General features: G+C 41.3%; 1 protein-coding gene across 4 annotated transcripts in view; it reads left to right on the plus strand.

The window, feature by feature from the left end:
- TLN2 (talin 2) overlaps positions 1-19,145 on the plus strand; it is a 443,808-nt gene that overhangs the window by 201,125 nt on the left and 223,538 nt on the right. Inside the window, exon 4 of one of the 4 annotated variants that reach the window (XM_029237652.1) lies at positions 3,607-3,702. The exons of the other annotated variants lie outside the window; for them this stretch is intronic. The gene's annotated coding sequence lies outside the window, so the exon portion shown is untranslated. The remainder of the gene's footprint in view (positions 1-3,606; positions 3,703-19,145) is intronic. 4 annotated transcript variants of the gene reach the window in all.

Consider the following 19,145-nt stretch of genomic DNA (forward strand, 5'->3'; position numbering starts at 1 on the left):
TTCTTGCCAGCCTCTAGTCACAACATTTTTGTTAACTAATCAATATGTAACCTTGTATTCTGTGTGTTTCTATTTAAAGACAACATATTTAATATATATTGTTGATTCATTACCATTGAACTCTTGGCCAACAGCAATTAACTCATGCCTGAATGAAGCTTATCTAATGTATGCATTTTCCCCGTAAGGCACATTGCAGCATCCCTGTACTTAGGAACACTAAACAGCACTTACTACACTTGGGGCCATTTTAAACGGTGACATCACCAAGCAGCCACAAAAAATGCGAAAAACATGGCACTAAATAGACCACAATAAGGACACATTTACAGTGTGAGAGCTGAAACAAGAAGGCAGAGCATTCCCTTCTTGGACCTCAGCTAGGAAAATGTATGTCACTCTGCAGGTGTCTGGGAATAACCAGGAAAATGCTACAAGTATTAAGTTCTGGGTTACAAACAAATTTTAGTGAGTAGGTGAATTCAGAAATATGGAATCAGTAGATATGTGAGGATTGACTGTATGTCTATATATATATATATATATATATATACACACACACACACACACACACACACACACACACACATTGCCACTACTACATCTTTGTGTGTGTGTAACTGTCTGTGTCTGTCTACCTATCTATCTTGAAAACCGTGAATTGACACTTGGGCTTTAAATTCCAACTTGACACCATGGGGTTCCTTCTAGTTTTTTTTTTGTTCTGGGCCACCATGGCACCTCCTCCCATACCCATTACTGGCATCTACTTTGTTCTTTCCCACCTAAAGACTTTAAGGTTGAATTTTTCAGGAAGGAAAGGGTGAGGGGTTTGATCACATCTTATGATCACATGTATATTCTGCCACTTTAAGATAGGCTGATATTGAATGGAATAATGCCATTTGCTGCAACATGGATGGATCTAGAGATTATCATGTAAGTGAAATAAGTCAGACAAAGAAAGATAAATATCGTATGATATCACTCAGGTGGAATTTAATTTAAAAGAAAGTAAGAAAAGAAACAAATGAACTTATTTACAAAACAGAAACAGACCTACAGGTATGGAAAACAAACTTATGGTTACCAAAAGGGAAACTTGGTTGGTGGGGGGATAAATCAGAAGTGGGATGAATATGCCCACACTACTATATTTAAGATAGATAACCAACAAGGACCTACTGTATATCACTGGGAACTCTACTCAGTATTCTGTGATAACCTCTATGAAAAAAGAATCTGAAAAAGGGTGAATATATGTGTATGCATAACTGAATCACTTTGCTATACACCCGAAACTAATACAACATTGTAAATCTACTCTACGCCAATAAAAAAAAGATAGGCTGATATTAAAATATTTATAAAGCCCCTTGTTTTCTCATAATTTGAAATAATGCAAGTATCATCCAATTTAAGAACAAATTAAAATTTCAAAGCTGGTTAGTCCCAGGAATTGAAAACTGACTTTATGCTATTGATTTATGGCAGCGCCATGCCATCTGGTAAACAGAGCACCCACTGTTCTTTCTTAGATCAGGTGTGAGTGGTGGGGGCCACCAATTGTGCCAGACCCTCAGGAGTATGTCCCTGCCTGGTAGACTCGCTCTCTGGGAGCTGTATGCCTTCCTCAATAAATGTTGAGTCCCCGGAGGGCATGGGCCAGGTCTGAATTACTCATCACTGTGTCACCAGAGCCTGGCATATGAAGTGAGTGGTGAACGTTTGTGAGTATTTGATCACATCCCACCAAGCGGCTGTCCATTGTAATGCTCTTGCCTCCTTTTCTTCAGTCTCTCTGCCGTATCTCTCTCCTTCCTACAAGAAGCCTTCCACGCCTTTACTAACCAGAGGGGTCATTCTTTTTTTTTTTTTTTAAATAAATTTACTTATATATTTTTATTTTTGGCTGCGTTGGGTCTTCGTTGCTGTGTGCAGGCTTTCTCTAGCTGCGGTGAGCTGGGGCTTCTCATTGCGGTGGCTTCTCTTGTTGTGGAGCACGGGCTCCAGGCGTGCAGGCTTCAGTAGTTGTGGCGCACGGGCTTAGTTGTTCCGCGTCATGTGGGATCTTCCCAGACCAGGCCTCGAACCCGTGTCCCCTGCATTGGCAGGCGGATTCTTAACCACTGTGCCACCAGGGAAGCCCCAGAGGGATCATTCTTGAAGGAGTTTCTGAAGGCTCTGGGGAGTTTCTATAACCTAGTAGCTAAGCATCAGCTTTGGAGTCAAGCAGGGCTGCACTGGATTCCTAGCTCTACCACTTACTAGCTACATGGGTAGATGCGAGTAGTGAAATTTTCCCCAATCTGTTAAATAATCTGTAAAATGGAGATGTGCAATGCCTGCCTCACATGATTCTGGAGAGAATAAAAATGAGGCAGCATTCTGGGAGGACTTGACACAGTGGCTGCACTTAGTGTTAGCAAAGATGGTGGTGGTGAATAGTTCATGACACACTCAGTGCCTGTCAATATCTTTTTTGGAGCATAGGTCCTTTCGCCAACTTGATGATAAACTCCAAATTGGGGTAGAGATCCTCCTTCTGTTTCCTACTTCTTGTTTGTATCTAGCTACCGCCTAACTCCCTACCACCACCCACTCCCAACCCCAGCAGTGTGCTATGCGCTCAGTAGGTATTAAAAATCTGATTTGTCATTGGAACAATCCTCCTTCACTCAAAGACCCCTCTACCTGGACTTAATCTCACTAATAGAGCTATCTCCTTTCCTTGTGTCAGTACGGGGGAGATGCTGATTATTTTTTCCAACCTTTCTTCTTCTTTTTGATTATGAATCAATATTCTGTATCACGTGGTCGATGTCACGGTCTGCTGCTGCTAGGAAGTACTGTTTTCCTTGCTTTCTCCTTAATGCAGCCACTGTCCTTGGTCCCTGTTGGACTCTTAGGCTCTCCTTAGACAAAGAGGGGGTTGCGCAATTACCCTCTGTTTTTACCCATTAGAGTGACGGCTACAAATGCCAGGAAGTCCTTAAAATACAACACATTGCTGACCTGGTTATCTTCTAGCCCTGGGTCTTTATGGTCAGGCCTTTTAATAATGGGATTGGACTTCGTGACACAGCAGTAGTCAGAGATACAGTGGGTAATGAGTCTGCCTGCTCATGAGATTTTTTTCTTCCTTGCACCAGAAAAGTAAGCCATGTTCCTTGAAATAATACCTTCTAACTGCTTAGGACCGACCTTTGCGCTTAATAGGTGACATCTGCTGGGCTGAATTAATCAATATCCACTCTGTCATTGCTGTGCTGATTTTATATTATGTAGAAATGTTGGTATTGTAAGAATTCAGCATTTGTTCTGACTCTTTAGCTCAAAATGATATTCCAGGGCTTCTTACCCAATCTCTTCTTAAAGATTTGAAATCAGTTGTTTCTGGGGTAGAACTGAAAAGAAATATTAGGGACCATTCATAGCCTTGTAAGATAAATAACCGGCATTCAAGAATGTGTAGATGATAGCAGGGGATGCAGGGATACAGGTAGTAGTTAAGAGCTAAAGCTCAGGGCTTAGATTTCTGAGTTCAGATTCTGACTCTGCCACTCATTAAGTCTGTGACCATGTATAATTTATTTATCCTCACAGCTGTGTATAGTGTGTATTGCATAGACAATGGATCCTGTGTCCTACAAAACATACGTCCAGCTGACATGAAGCGAGTGGAGCTCACACGCATTCCGGGTAGGAACGTGAAATGGTACAACCTTTTGGGAAAACAGTTGGGCCGTTTCCTCAACTTTCCGTGTCTTGCGCTTTTATTTTTAAAATCTAACTCTCTCAATTCCTATAAATTTTATTGTGGTGTATAGTATCAATTATGATCTAACTGTTTTTTCATCAGGTAAACAATTTGCCCGCCATCACATAGCACCTATCATATGTCCCAGCCAAACATGTCACAGTTAGGACAGCAGACACTTGCGCCTGGTACTAAGAACTTTCTTTATGATAGCCCCAAGTGGGAAACTAACCAAATGTCCATCCACGTGTGAAGAGATCAATAAACGGTGCTATATCCATTTCAGGGAATATGATGCAGCAATAAAAACAAATGAACGATTGGCATATATAGCAACATGGATGATTCTCAAAATAATTGTGCTGAGTGAACAAAGCCGGACAAAAGAAGAGTACATACTAAATGATTCCTTTTATGGAAAATTCTAGAAAATGCAAACTAATGTATAGTGTGACAGGATACAGAAGAGTGGTTTTCCAAGGACAGGGAGTTGGGAGGGAGGGATTACTAAAGGGTAGAGGAAAACTTTTGGGAGTAATGAATATGTTAATTATCTCGATGGTCATGTTTCACAGGAATATGCATATATAAACGTTTATTTGTATACTTAGAATACGTATATTTTATTGTCTGTCAATGACACCTTAATAAAAATGTCTTTAAAATGTCAGGCCTACTGTATCAAAAAACAATACATTCACTCTGCTGCTATAGAATGACATTTATCAGCTAGCTTAAATGAACATTTGCTAAATTGTTTATTAGCTATTTTATTTTCTTTTGGAATTTGTAGTGCTTTATTAGACTATTTTTTTGAAACAATATGTCCAAGAAAATTTGAATTAAGTGACTTGTCTGTCTTTTGATCAAACCCTCTGTGGCAGGGAAAGGTATTTGCATTGTTGCCTTAACTGTGTAATAGGCCATTATAGCCTTGAAATATTCTAAAATTTTCTGCCCAGACTTTGAATTTTGCCGCTTGGAAATAAAAATAGCCTCTTTTTCTAGTGTTTTCACTCTTTCTTTCCTTTCCTCGCTTTCCTTCTCCTTACCCCAACACCCTACCACCTTTCTGCTCAAAAAAACTTTAGCTCCTACATGGTAAAAGGAATGCAGAGGAAGCCTTCTTATTTGACATGCACAGACTTAAAATTGGTTTGTCAAAATTAGTTTCATTAGACTTATAGTCAGTCATAAAAAGTCCGTTAAAATTGAGGATCATAAATTTTAACCTAAAACATACACATTTAAACTTTGACCTAAAATATATACGTCTGTAATAAACTTCTCTGAATATGGGTCTAATTGGAGTTCTACATCGTTCCATCCTTCATCATTCCCATGTTGTGGGTCTATAATTGATAGTTTTGCATTCTTTCGAGTGTGAACTTAAAACATATTTGAGAAGTAATATCAATATAGATTCCTTTTATATTAAAAAATAATTCTTCCCATTCATTGACAGCTGTCTGGCCCTCATCTAACATGGTAGCAATTTTCTTCTTTAGTGATTCATCAAAATATTCTCAATTTTTGTTCCAACAGCAGCCCTTTCCTTTTGTGCTCATATTTTCTTGGTCCGTATGATATTTAAATATACAAATACATAATAAATACAACTGGCCTGAACAGGTTTAGGAACAAAGTAGTAGACATACTACTCCATGGTGGGTGTAGCGTACCCACCAAAGAGTCGCTTTGAGTCGAGAGTTGTTAAGAAGTTGATTATGAGATTGTCTACTGTATATGCACATTGTAGGAAATCAAAACACGGCAAACTGCAAGTCATTAATAAAGCCAGAATGTGAAGATAATAAAACGTATTGTTGAATAATTTATTTAAAATTTAGGAGGACTTTCTTTTAGTCTTCTCTGTGCACTTGTGGGTGTGTAATTTATACTGTTTTGTACCCTGCTTATGAAAAGCAGTGAAGAATGTTTTCAGACCTAAAAACCAGGCTTATCTCTAATTATCTCCTTTGAATAAACTTGTAGAAATGAAATTATCAGTCTAAAGAGTTTGACCACCATATTTACAACCTTTGAATAATATTGCCATATTGGCTGCCCTCCTGCCAGAAAAAATTGTACCTCCTATACAGGGAGGTGTGTATTCACCGTATTTCTTGCCAACTTGATGACTTCATATACCTCCTAACATGATAATTAGAGAATGTCTTATTTGGATTTGCACTTTAAACATGTTATTGAGGATGAACTTTTTTCCTCCTTTTTATTTCCTTCCCATTTGTATTTGTTTGAAAATTTTTTTACTATTATCTAACCATTTTGTATTAGGATATTCGTTTTATTAATGATTTTTGTCAGCCCTAGCTAGCATCTCGCAGGTAGATAGTAAATTTTTGTCATATTCTTCAGGCATATTTTCAAAGTTGATCACTTATCTTCTAGGTTTATTTTACAATGTTTTTACTACTTAGATTGTGATTTCTTCTCTTGCATTGTTTTTACTTAGAAAGACTTTTACCAGTCTGACTGAGATAAACTGTATAAATCTTTGTTTTATGCTTCCCTTTTAAAGACCTAACTTTTAGTTCTTATAAATGTTGTGGCTTATAGTATGAAGTATGATCTAACTTAGTTTTTTTTCAGTTAAATAATTTCCACAGCACCACTTTTTAAGTATTCTTTCATTTCCCCATGGAATTTTAGTGAAATTTTTATCACATATGAACATTTTATCTCGTATCTGTGTAATTTGTCTGTATGTCTCCTACCACGGTGAGGATGTAGTTATTTCAACTTTATTGTGGGTTTACTCTCTGATGAGTAAGTTTTCTTTTTTTTTTTTCTGCAACATTTTTTACTGCTTTCATTATATTTTCTCCTCAGATAACTGTTTCTAGATAGGATGCAGCCCAAGCTTTTAGAGCTGTTGCAAGTTTCTCCCGTTTTCATCTTCTGTAGGTAATTTCACAGGGAATCTTGTGTGAGTCTGAGGCCTTTGCTATCTCACCAGAACATTTGTCTCTTGGATTCTTAACATCATTATACCTAGCCTTTAGTAAACAAGGTGCTTTTGCTATTGCCTTTTCATCTAGTTTCTGAGTTGTCTCATTAATCTTATTTTCTTAGAAAGTACTTCATGAATAATGACTTTTTCAGAAAAGCAGTGCAGAGATGATGTATTCCTATCCACGGCCTGTGTGATCCTTTCCATCCGAACTGGCTCTGCAGGAGGAGAAGGTGTCACCCGAGTGTGCATCTTTGGGAAGGTTTTTTGACCACTTAGTAAAGGGGATAAGGCCGTGGAGTGCCACATGTCCGTAAAATGTCCCGGGTGGAGTTTGGATTTACATGCAAGGCTTCATGGGGCTCAGATTGTTTGGACTGTCAGTTTATAAATCTCAATGCACAGGCATTCTCAGGAGTGAAGTCAGGTACTTTACTTCCAACCTGTCAGCTTTATGCATTTGAAGAAAAGAGTACAGCAGCAGAACTGTGTCCGAGCAGAAGGCAGAAAAGTTAGCCAGGCCAAGTCCACTTTGCCACATCCAAGTTACGGGTGAGTCCAGGGGGTCTGCCTGACAATGAAGGGAGTGACGTGAAGCCCATGCTAGGCATGCTCTCCGAGAGCCATCCTTTGAATGCCTCTTGGTGATCACTTCCTGGTTTTGGCTTCTCAGTCTGCTCTCTCCCCCAGCTAAGTGACGCCGACATTTCACCTCCCTGATCTAATATGCCGAGGTACCCACTTAACATCGATTGCACATTTATAAAGAGCTATTAGCAGACTTGAAGAAAGGAGAAACACGACTAAAACAGAAGCAGGGGATGCACTTGCCGCTCTGCCTTTGTCATGCCTCTGTGAGCAGCCCTGTGTGGGCTGTCACATCTGGATCCCAGAGGCTGCCTGACACGCCCCGGCTGCCACCTTGTGCCTCTGACTGCTGAACTGTTTGAAGTGTCTGTCACACTGAGGGGTGCTCCTTTGGGGTTTCTATTCATTTTGGTTTTAGGAACATCTAAATCAAATGCATAGAGTAGGGGAGAAGGATTTTAGTGTTGAAGATGTAAAGGAAGCAATGTACACCTTCTATTAAGGGGAAACAGATGCTATAGCATTTAAAGTATGGACTAGGAACAGAGGTTGTAGTCTTCCAGATGAAAAGTCCTTTTTTGAAAAGAAAGGAGAATTGTGAAGGAGATCAAGTTATCCACGTTGATTCACATCTCAGGTGATTGTTCAGCTACACATTTCCCCCTCAATCATAGTGGAGGGGTCATAGTAGCCCAAGACCGTGAGAGACATTTTCACAGAGTTTTATTGAATTTGAAATTGAATTTTTAAATTACCTCCTATTTCTTCACCCACCTTTTGTTTAGATACTCTGATAGGGCCTATGTCCGATGTCACCGACCATTTCCTGGTACAAGATTTGAAAAGTTGTTTGTTCCGTTCTTCTCTTCCCTCTTTCCAGTTTTTTTTTTTTTGGTAAATCTTACTGAGTATTTTTTAATTAACATATTTATTGGAGTATAATTGCTTTACAATGTTGTGTTAGTTTCTGCTGTAAAACAAAGTGAATCAGCCGTACGTATACATATATCCCCATATCTCCTCCCTCTTGCGTCTCCCTCCCACCCTCCCTATCCCATCCCTCTAGGTGGTCACAAAGCACCGAGCTGATCTCCCTGTGCTATGCGGCTGCTTCCCACTAGCTATCTGTTTTACATTTGATAGTGTATATATGTCCATGCCACTCTCTCCCTTCATCCCAGCTTACCCTTCACTCTCCCCGTGTCCTCAAGTCCATTCTCTACATCTGTGTTTTTACTCCTGTCCTGCCCCTAGGTTCTTCAGAACCATTATTTTTTCTTTTTTTCTTTTTAGATTCCATATATATGTGTTAGCATATGGTATTTATTTTTCTCTTCCTCTTTCCAGTCTTCCCCGCTGCCCCCATGACACAAAGGCAGGCCAGTGGACACAGGAGCCTGTGAGGTGATAACCGAGACCGTGGACCCCTAGTGTTGGCAGAAGACCTCGTAGGGGCTTTTGGCCAGACGGCTTGGGTGTGACTGTTGTGAACTGGTTGTGTGTTAAAATGCTCCCGTGTGCTCTGGGAGGCACTCATGGGGGCATGGACTCTTCCACTGCAGCCAGGGTACTGGCTGTGTGCTACTCGCCAGGACTCCATATTGAATGCAGCCTGAGTCTCTATCTACCCACAGGAGGGACCACGGAGAGCAGCGAGCTGGAGGAGTTAATCATTCAACAGTTTCCCTCTTGGAAACACTTTCTCTTACAATGAAGGTGGTTGTTCCTGAAACCTGGAGAACTTGCAGCTGTATAAGGGTTTTCTGAATCTTTCTAGATTGTTTCTCCTGATATGTGAGTTTTCAGAGTGAAATATTACGCTGAAGATGTTGAAAACCTTTCCCAGTTTTATGTGTACAGAAGAAAGGTTCAGTTAGAAAACATGCGTCATTAAAATGGCTTTCCTTCTGGAGTTAATATTAACTCTACAAGTTAAACTCACAGCATAGAAGCTAGTTTAGAGGATTGAACAGTTGTGCTTTTTAATTTTTGCAGAGTAATTTGGAAAAGCAAAGGAGCTGGCCCATACTATTACCCGCTTTCTTTTCCCAGTTTGGATGAAGTTATGTTGCCTGGATGCTGAAATGTTTGATTTTTAACTGAGTGTAGCAATGAGTCCAGGTAAAAATGTGCTGTGTGCTGTCCATAATCTTCCTTGGGTTTGAGGTGGGGGAAGAAAGTAGACCTGTGGTGGTTTGCCCCTGAAAAATGTCATATAATTTCCTCGTTTGGTTCTGACAACACCATTCTCTGTTCCCTTAACAAAGGGTGAGAGAGAAATGGGGAAGCTGTTGATGTGGGCTTACTCATAATTGTGGCTTTTCTTAGTTTAACTTCAGTTTATCTCCTTAGATGAGTCTCTCACATGTCCCATTATCCAGCTCTGATGGCTTTGAATATATTCTGTATTTTCCTATTTCTGCAGAAAGTATTATTTTTATATCAAGGTAATCCTTGCCAAAAGAGTCCAACTTGACTTTTCATTAGTAACTGTAATGGGTTGAATAGTGTCCCCTCCAAATTCATGCCTGCCTGAAACCCCAGAATGTGACACAATTTGGAAATAGTGTAGATGCAATTACTTAAAGATAGGGTTGAGGTCATACTAGATTAATCTGATGACTGGTGTCCTTATAAAAAGAGGAGAGGAGAAAGAGAGGCACACAGAGAAGAGTGCCATATGTAAAGATGGAGCCTCCAGAAAACTGAGAGGAACAAGGAATGATTCTCCCTAGAGTCATTACGGGGAATATGACCCACCAGCAACTCTTGATTCCAGACTTCTGGCTTTTGTAGCTATAGGAAAATAAATTCCTATTGTTTGAAGACACCCATTATATGGTACTTTTTATGACAGCTCTAGGGAACGGATAAAATAACCAATACGAAATGGCAGAGATTGAAGGTCAACCTCTGACCTTCAGCTTGAGATGCTGTGAGGTTAGCAGGTTTTAAACCGCAATGTTTATACTCCATGCAGTAAAATTTTCCATACGCAAGAAGCTCCCGTGTCTGGTATGCCTTCTGTTTTAATTTGGTCAGTATATTGTAAAAGGCAATTTACCAGAATCCTGTACCACTTGAAGGAGCTCCCATGGTCTTTTTGTGTGTGTGTGTGTGTGTGTGTGTGTGTGTGTGTTTGGCTGCACTGGGTCTTCGTTGCTGCGCGCGGGCTTTCTCTAGTTATGGAGAGCAGGGGCTGCTCTTCGTTGCGGTGTGTGGGCTTCTCATTGCTGTGGCTTCTCTTGTTGCAGAGCACGGGCTCTAGGGCGCATGGGCTTCAGTAGTTGTGGCACACGGGCTCAGTAGATGTGGCTCCCGGGCTCTGTGGCATGTGGGATCTTCCCAGACCAGAGCTCGAACACGTGTCCCCTGCATTGGCAGGTGGATTCTTAACCACTGCGCCACCAGGTAAGTCCCTCCCGTGGTCTTTTTTTTTTTTTTTTTTTTGCAGTACGCGGGCCTCTCACTGTTGTGGCCTCTCCCGTTGTGGAGCACAGGCTCCGGATGTGCAGGCTTAGCGGGCTCACGGGCCTAGCCGCTCCACGGCATGTCCTCCCATGGTCTTTTTAATCTTAACTTGTAGGAAGTGGTCTGTGGGGCTAGATGCCTGTTGCCTTTGTTGTTCCACCAAAGTGATTTTTCAAGTTCCATAAACCTGCTTGCCTAGCACCTTGGGACTTAAGCAGTCGATTGCGTCTCTTAAGTATGTATTTGTTCACACCTTCAGTGCTCAAGGACTCAGGTTGGAGTGCCAACCAACAAGATGAAAACCCTGTGAAGGATGCCAGATAACACTCTACGACAGTGTCCTTTTGCATGTTCACTGGGAATCACAGAATTTGGGGCACAATCTGCTACCCCACACTGTTAGTATGAGGACAAAGGGAAGTTGATATGCAGTTACTGAAAACAGTGTCTTTGAAGGGGGGAGATGACTCTTTTGGTCACTAGAGATAAAAATGCAGTATCTTGAGGACGTTGCTTCATCCTCCCTGTGTGTACCCCCAGCCCCATATTCTCAGATGTATTCTGGAAGCTTAAGTCAAGGTGTGTGAAGTCCTCATCCAGTGGAACTTGATTGTGCAGCAGTCATATGTGCACCTGGAGTGGTGGTGGAGGTGGTGAAGTGGCTGAGAAATGTTCCTGACATGCTGCAGTCTTGCTCTCCCTCATCATGTTCTTTGGCTAGATTTCTTGGAACAGGAGCCCTCTCATTTGCTCGGAAGAGCTCCCTGACCACAGAGGAACTGGCCCAATATAAAAGACCCTCATATTTTCATTATTAGGTGCTCAAAAGGAATGGCAAAATCCAGAGATCTCTCCACACAGAATTTCTAGCTAATTTTACTAATGGAGTCTCCTAGCCCAGACAGGCTCAGGACATAAAACGAATTTGGAACAGAGAATTGTGCTGCTAGCTGTAGGTGTTGTGTGTGCACATGCGGAAACACCTGGCTGGTGTCCAGAAGAAAGCATGTTCTTTCATTCTTCCCAGAAGGTGCTCCATATGAGCTGAGCTTTTCTGGGTCTGATGGGGCTAAGTGCTGGATGGGGGGATGGGGAGCAAAGTGAAGGACAATAATACCTTTCAAATGTGAACTCTACCAGGCATTACTTATTTGATTTAGTCTTCAGGGTGTTCCTGTGGTTTGTAGGCTTTGGTATTCTTAATGTGAAAATGATTATTAGTCTTAATTTGGAAATGGAGGACCAGAACGTTAAAATGATTCCAGGTTATACAATTAGGTATTTAGTAGAGACCTATTTGGGGGGCACAGAAGGAAAGAAATGGGGAAGGGTGTACATATAAATACAGGGGAATTTTTTTCTGATCATTTCTGATTTCAACCATTTAATTGCAACTTTGGAAGGACTCTTTCTAGTCTAGAAGAATGGGGCAGGCTCCATTCAGTCTAGCCTATATGGTGAGAGCTGCAGTGTGGTATATCGTTCCCTTACCAACTAAGCACATACCCCTTGATGTGCACAAAAGGGTGCAGAGAGAGCCCTGGCTCCTTGTTCTTCCCTTAAACAATGCAATTAACGATACAGATTAAATAACATAGAATTAAATAATCTATATTTGTGCTTACTGAGGAATTCTATAATTCTGTTCTTAATTTAAAACACAGACGAGTAGCATTTTGTAATGTCTGTCTTAACACACTCCTGAGTTTTTACTTATTTAATATATGAATTGATTTTTGGGGTGTGTCAGTGATAAAAGAGACAAAAGCTTCCTTAGTCCTGCACTGTGTCATGGACAGTCCAGCTTTATCTTAATAAAAGGAAATGGAATTTGGGTTTCTCTTGGGCCAGTTCTATACCCTTAATAACCCCATAGGCTGTTCCCATGACATCCATCACTGCCCAGACCAATTGCTTGGAGGCCGTCGATGTTGCCCATTGTCTCGGTCTGTGTACCCTGCGCAGCTGGCCTTTAGTGCCAGCCAGTGTTCCTTACTCTAGCTGACAGGGCTAATCAGGATGATCCATATGGCCTCCCCTCCTCATGGTGCAATCACTAAGTGGCTTTGCTTTACTTAAGATCCATATGGAGTGACTGTTTAAATGGACAGTGGGGGTTTTTACAAGCCCTCTTTAAGATAAACCTGTGCTGGAGTGGAAAGGAATTAAACACGACCATACCAATGGCAGCAAAGCTCTGGGAAAGGGAGTCCCAAACCAGGCGAGGCTAAGTAAATAGTGTAGCCCTTTAGAATTATTTTCCACATGATTTTCCATGACTAAACATGAAGGGGGGCTATTGATTGGCATCTATGTGGAAAATCATTTCTTCAGTTTTCCTTGAAAATCTCAGAGCTTTAAGTCAAAGAAAAACTGAGCATCTCTTGTATAGTTTACCCAGGGATCTGGTGATGGTTCTGTTTACCAAAACCAAGTACAAATTTGTGAATGAGCTTTTGCTGGCTGTGTTGCTAAGATAACAGTTGTAAGCTCACTCTATGTTCATGCATGAAATATTAGACCTTTATGGAATGTAAATCTATCTTACCTTAAATTTAAATCATAGCTAATCCATGCCAGCACCAACTGAGATCGCTGTGTGGTATACAGTCAGCTCTGGGCTTACTGCTAATACTAATGTAGACAAAAATTCAAAATATGCATCGTCTTCTAATCCTTTGCTTCTTAGCAAGTTGACTGTTATCATTAGGCAGTTTTTCATTAGACATAGAACTTTTGGGTTTTCCTTTGAGTTCATATGTTTCATTTGGGGTGGGAATAAGGCTGGAAAGAGAGTTAAATATGTGGGGAGGCTTATGCACTCATAAGAACTGTTCATTGGCCATTCCATTGAAGAGTGACCCATCAAGTTCGCTACTCTTGTTAGATCTACCCTTAGTTGGTTTTTTGCTTGGGATATTATTGTAATTTTTCCTTTGCAGTCAACTGTATGATGGCTGAGATCCAGGATTTCCACTGTTCCCCTAACTACAGAGGAGAGTGAGGGATCGGATATATCAGCAAGGGCCCGAGGATGTACTTTAAGGGCCCTGCTCCAAATGGTTTCACAATAAAGCTACAAGGGAGTTTTGCATTCCACTCAGAAATAATATATTGGCGCTGTTTTTTTTAATTAAAGAAGTCTTTATTGGGGTATAATTGCTTTACAATGTTGTGTTAGTTTCTGCTGTACAACAAAGTGAATCAGCTATACGTATACATATATCTCCATATCTCCTCCCTCTTGCTTCTCCCTGCCACCCTCCCTATCCCATCCCTCTAGGTGGTCACAAAGCACCAAGCTGATCTCCCTGTGCTATGCGGCTGCTTCCCACTAGCCATCTAGTTTACATTTGGTAGTGTATATATGTCAGTGCTACTCTCTCACTTCGCCCCAGCTTCCCCTCCCCCTCCCTGTGTCCTCAAGTCTGTTCTCTTTGTCTGCGTCTTTATGCCTGCCCTGCCACTAGGTGCATCAATACCGATTTTTTAGATTCCATATATGTGTGTTAGCATACGGTATTTGTTTTTCTCTTTCTGACTTACTTCACTCTGTATGACAGACTCTAGGTCCATCCACCTCATTGCAAATAACTCAGTTTCGTTCCTTTTTATGGCTGAGTAATATCCCATGGTATATGTGTGCCACATCTTCTTTATCCATTCATCTGTCAATGGACATTAAGGTTGTTTTCATGTCCTGGCTATTGTAAATAGTGCTGCAGTGAACATTGTGGTACATGACTCTTTTTGAATTATGGTTTTCTCAGGGTATATGCCCAGTAGTGGGATTGCTGGGTCGTATGGTAGTTCTATTTTTAGTTTTTTAAGGAACCTCCATACTGTTCTCCATAGTGGCTGTATCAATTTACATTCCCACCAACAGTGCAGGAGGGGTTCCCTTTTCTTCACACCCTCTCCAGCATTTATTGTTTGTATATTTTTTGATGATGGCCATTCTGACCAGTGTGAGGTGATAGCTCATTGTGGTTTTGATTTGGCGCTGATTTTAAATGGCTGGTTTAACCTTCCTTAGATCCAGGAAGATTTACACTGTTGGACTTCCAATGCTTGCTTTTTGCAAATGGTCATATTTCCATATTTGTTCCGATGCTTGAAAAACTTGGTATTAGATGGTTTCTGATGGATTTAAAAGTTACTGTGACACTCAGGAAATTTCTTGCTTCTCACCTGATGGAGTAAGCCACCTCTGCCCTTCTGAGCAAATCTTACTGTTTGTGAGCCCAAAAGAAGGTGTGCAGTGTTTTGACCCTGGAGGGCCTTGGACGGGCAAGGTCTCAAATGACATAGGACATGGGAGTGTGCTATTTTGTAGCTTTGGCTCAGATATTGGGCTGTTGAAAGGTATAAGATTTTCTCTTTGGGGCGGCAGAGAGAAGAAAAAACTATCACAGTTAAGAGGGGAAAACCAAAGAAATGGATAAGCGTTGACAGTTTTCCTCTGCTTCTTTGTCAGATTGTCTCGAAGTACTTAGAGTGTTGGCTTAATTCCTTAGCAGTCCTGCTTGTTATGTCAAAAGTGTGTGTGCATGTCTGTGTACATACAGTTATGTACATAAGCATAAGCACATGGAGTAAAGGCAAGACATCTGACTTTTTTGTTTTTGAAGAAAGATAAGTATAAAAGCTAAAAACCCACATGAATGTGACATCTACTGACCAAATAGGAAAAAAAACATTGCAACTAAGAAAAATCAAGCCCATCTTCATCAGAGGCTATTGCCTTGGACAGCTGGAGCATGGTGACCTGAAAACTGCTGTACCGATAGCATCTGAGATGACTTGTTTTTCCGGCTGCCTTTGGGGATAACTGGAAGATGCAGGCGTGTGTATTGTCATTGTGCTGGTCATCAAGGCTGATGTGGGAGTATCGGTGGGAGCAGTAGCAGGAGGACCCATTTGCAAATGGCATTGTTTACACCTTGCAAACCATCCAGAAATCTGGAGCTTTGCTTTGCTAGCAAACGTGCATATAAGCCTTCAGACTATGACTCGGGTCCCTGACCCACTTTTCTGATTACTCATGCCTCAGTGAACCCATTAGGAGATCGCTTCCAAGTTGGAGTTATCCTTTTCAGAACTAGGACCTTTCGACGTGCTGGCCTGTAGTGGTGCCCCCCCCCCCCCACACTGGCTTTGGTCAGGCTTTGGTGGCTGCAGTGTAAGCTGAGGATTTTTCACTGTCAGAGACTAGTTGTTCGGTAAGTGGATGTAGGCTATGGTTAGGGGTAAGAATCTGAGGAAATGCCTTTTGCCATGAGCTGGTCTTCAGCATCCATTCCGTTAGAACTTAGTGGTGAGCCAAGAGGAAGCCAGCAGCTGCTGGGAACAGCTAGGCTCCCGTGCAATGGCAAGGGCAGGGAGAGGACAGGAACTCCCACAGCATATGTTTGGGGGATTAAAGGGGGAGCATGGGCTGAGCCTGATGGGCAGGGAGGAATCTTAAATGGAGCCAGCTGTCTTTTTAAACCGTAAGAGTCTTCTTTCAGATCCAGGCAATCTGGGCTTCCGTATCACCAGGCTGGCTTGCGGACTGTACCCTGGTGATGTCATTTTGCTGGAGAGCAGAGATCTAAGTGGGCAGATGGGAATGGATGCTGGACGATTATGGGCTACTCCTGTGTGATTCTGCAGTAGAGGGAGTGAGGGGATGTGGAGGCTACAGGGAAGATAGGCCTGAGTTCTCTCCAAAATCCATTCACATTCTGTTCTGAACAGTGGGCAGATTCCATATTTTCCCTCGTGCCATAGGGCGAGTTGGAGAGCATGTGTCTTCCTACAGCCCTTGACTTCAAACCATTCATCCTAATGATTTTTGAGCGTTTGGATAAGAGCAGATAAGAGTACATGTGAGGCATTAGCACATGTAAATACATATAACACATTTTAACAGAATCTGGTCATGCCTTTGAAGCTTTCAAGATTATTGACACTCAATTTTTCAGAATAACAATTCTACCTAGTATCTGCTAGAATTGTGTTCTGTGGCTTAGGAAAATATGAACAATTATTTTTGTTGATTTTCATCCATTTGAACTAGCAAAATTTTTAAAAATTTGGTGTTTATTATTCCACTTTGCTGGAATAATAACATAAATAGCTTACTGAATCAGCCGAAACAGGTCTCTTGCCCCAGGAAGTTTGCAGTCAAAGGCCCAGGCCAAAGTACTATTGACGAGTGTGGGAACTAAACAAACATCCTCATTACTGCCTTTTATTATTTTCTTTCCTAATTTCAAATCCTGAGTCTCTTGAGATCAATAAACTTAAGAATCCAAGACTGAAGTTAGCTTTCTCCCTGATACGGGCAAGCCAGCAGGAAAGATGTGCACCCAGACATAAGGCATTGGATGGTGGCAGGCCACTCTGAGATCACCTGGTTCTCACCACTTATTACCCAGGAGGAAAGTGAGACTCAGATTGATAAATGCCTTGTCCAAGGACACACAGCTCTTAGAGGCCCATGTATCGCTACATGGGAAGTTATAAATAAGAGCTTTTAGTTAGATCAGGTTTCTGTGGCCACTGGTGTGAAGCTGACATATAGATGAAACTAAAGATGTCATGAATCATGTTTGATGCTGAATGGTGGACATAGAGGGGGAGAAAAGCTTGAGGAGTGTGGGATGAGTTTTAGCACAAGGACAGATACCAATGTTTTTCCTCTTGGCAGACATTCAGTTATATTAACATAAGTATTTTAAACTCTGCCCTACTAAAATAGGATTGTGGGCTTATTATTTTGAGGGTTGAAAGGGAGGACTAAGGTAAATGCTGGTGGTAAAAGAAGCAAGGAACACCTTGCTTTATGCTTGCTTATGCGAGCCATGCCTTTATTACACATGCCTTTTAAAATTTCATTATCAACGAAGTCTAGCGCAGTTCTAGTAGGTTAGACCCTTTTGTTTCTTGGCAAACGAGAAATCTTAAGGGGCTTATTCATCCTCTTGGATATGCAGGAAGATTTGATAATTTGTTATTAAATTTTCTGTATCATTGGCAGGGTAGGTTTGTATTCTAAGTACCTCGGTCAGTTTCATCATGAGGAGCCTTTATAGATATTTCCATTTCTGTCTTGCTCTCTCTTTGTTCCTCCTGATGGAGGGAGTTGGTGAATTTTGGGAGCCAGCCAAGGAGGGAATTAGATAAGCTAAGTCTTCATTTCTGCTATTACCTTGTATTCATAGAATAATATTTAATAGTTGCAGTTATCCTTGAGATAAGTGAAGAGGTTCATCATGCACAGAATCATATTGTGAAACGTTGATTTGTGCTTTTTAGAGGCTAACATAGAAATTGAACTGCCGTGTGTCAGAGGCATTATTTTCAAAATAGAGCCGCACTGGATACATGCTAAGGGTTTTGTCTCTTAGCTATACCAGAATTACCTCTACTTGAGTGTAAAAATTTGGTCATAGGGACTTCCCTGGTGGCACAGTGGTTAAGAATCTGCCTGCCAGTGCAGGGTCATGGGTTTGAGCCCTGGTCCGGGAAGATCCCACATGCCGCGGAGCAACTAAGCCCGTGCGCCACAACTACTGAGCCTGCACTCTAGAGCCCACAAGCCACAACTCCTGAGGCCGCATGCCACAACTACTGAAGCCCATGCGCCGAGAGCCCGTGCTCTGCAACAAGAGAAGCCACCGCAGTGAGAACAACGCCATGAAGAGAAGCCCCTGCTCGCCGCAACTAGAGAAAGCCCATGCAGCAACGAAGACCCAACGCAGCCAAAAATAAATAAATAAATAAATTTAAAATATTGGTTATAATGTTGTTACAGTATCATTATGAAGTACATGAATTTTCTTTGCCTTTTCTGATTTCCCTGAGGTTCGGTTCTTGAAGAAAGCATCTTGTGAAAACTTTTAGAATGAATGATTTTTATTAGGCAGTTTTCAGCTTGCTTGTTTTCTCCTCTCAGTTCTTTCCAGGTAGGGGTCACGTTGTTTGTTGTCCTTGTCATGTGGAATTCTGAAGTATTTAGCACTGGAATCTCATTCATTAAGATTCTGGTTGAGCTATGACTTTAGCTTTCAGTAGAGGAAATTATGAAAAGGGAGAAATCACACATGGACTATCAACATGGAAAGTGAACATTTTCCTTTCCTAAAGCTCTGATATGGAAATGAGAATTTCATAATTGTGCTAGCATCCTAAGGCCCTTTACACTGAGAAACTTAAGATTAACAGTGATGCTAATTGTTAAGCATTGCTCTATTTAAATTGTATAATTCTGGGATATGATTAAATGATTGTAGTTTTGAAAGTATTCATATACCCACCGAGGCTTCCTCAGCCTTTTAAAACAACAGCTTCAGGCTCTACTGTATA

Source organism: Monodon monoceros, unplaced genomic scaffold (assembly GCF_005190385.1).
Source record: "Monodon monoceros isolate NGI ecotype Baffin Bay Population unplaced genomic scaffold, NGI_Narwhal_1 Super_Scaffold_21, whole genome shotgun sequence".
Lineage (NCBI taxonomy): Eukaryota > Metazoa > Chordata > Mammalia > Artiodactyla > Monodontidae > Monodon > Monodon monoceros.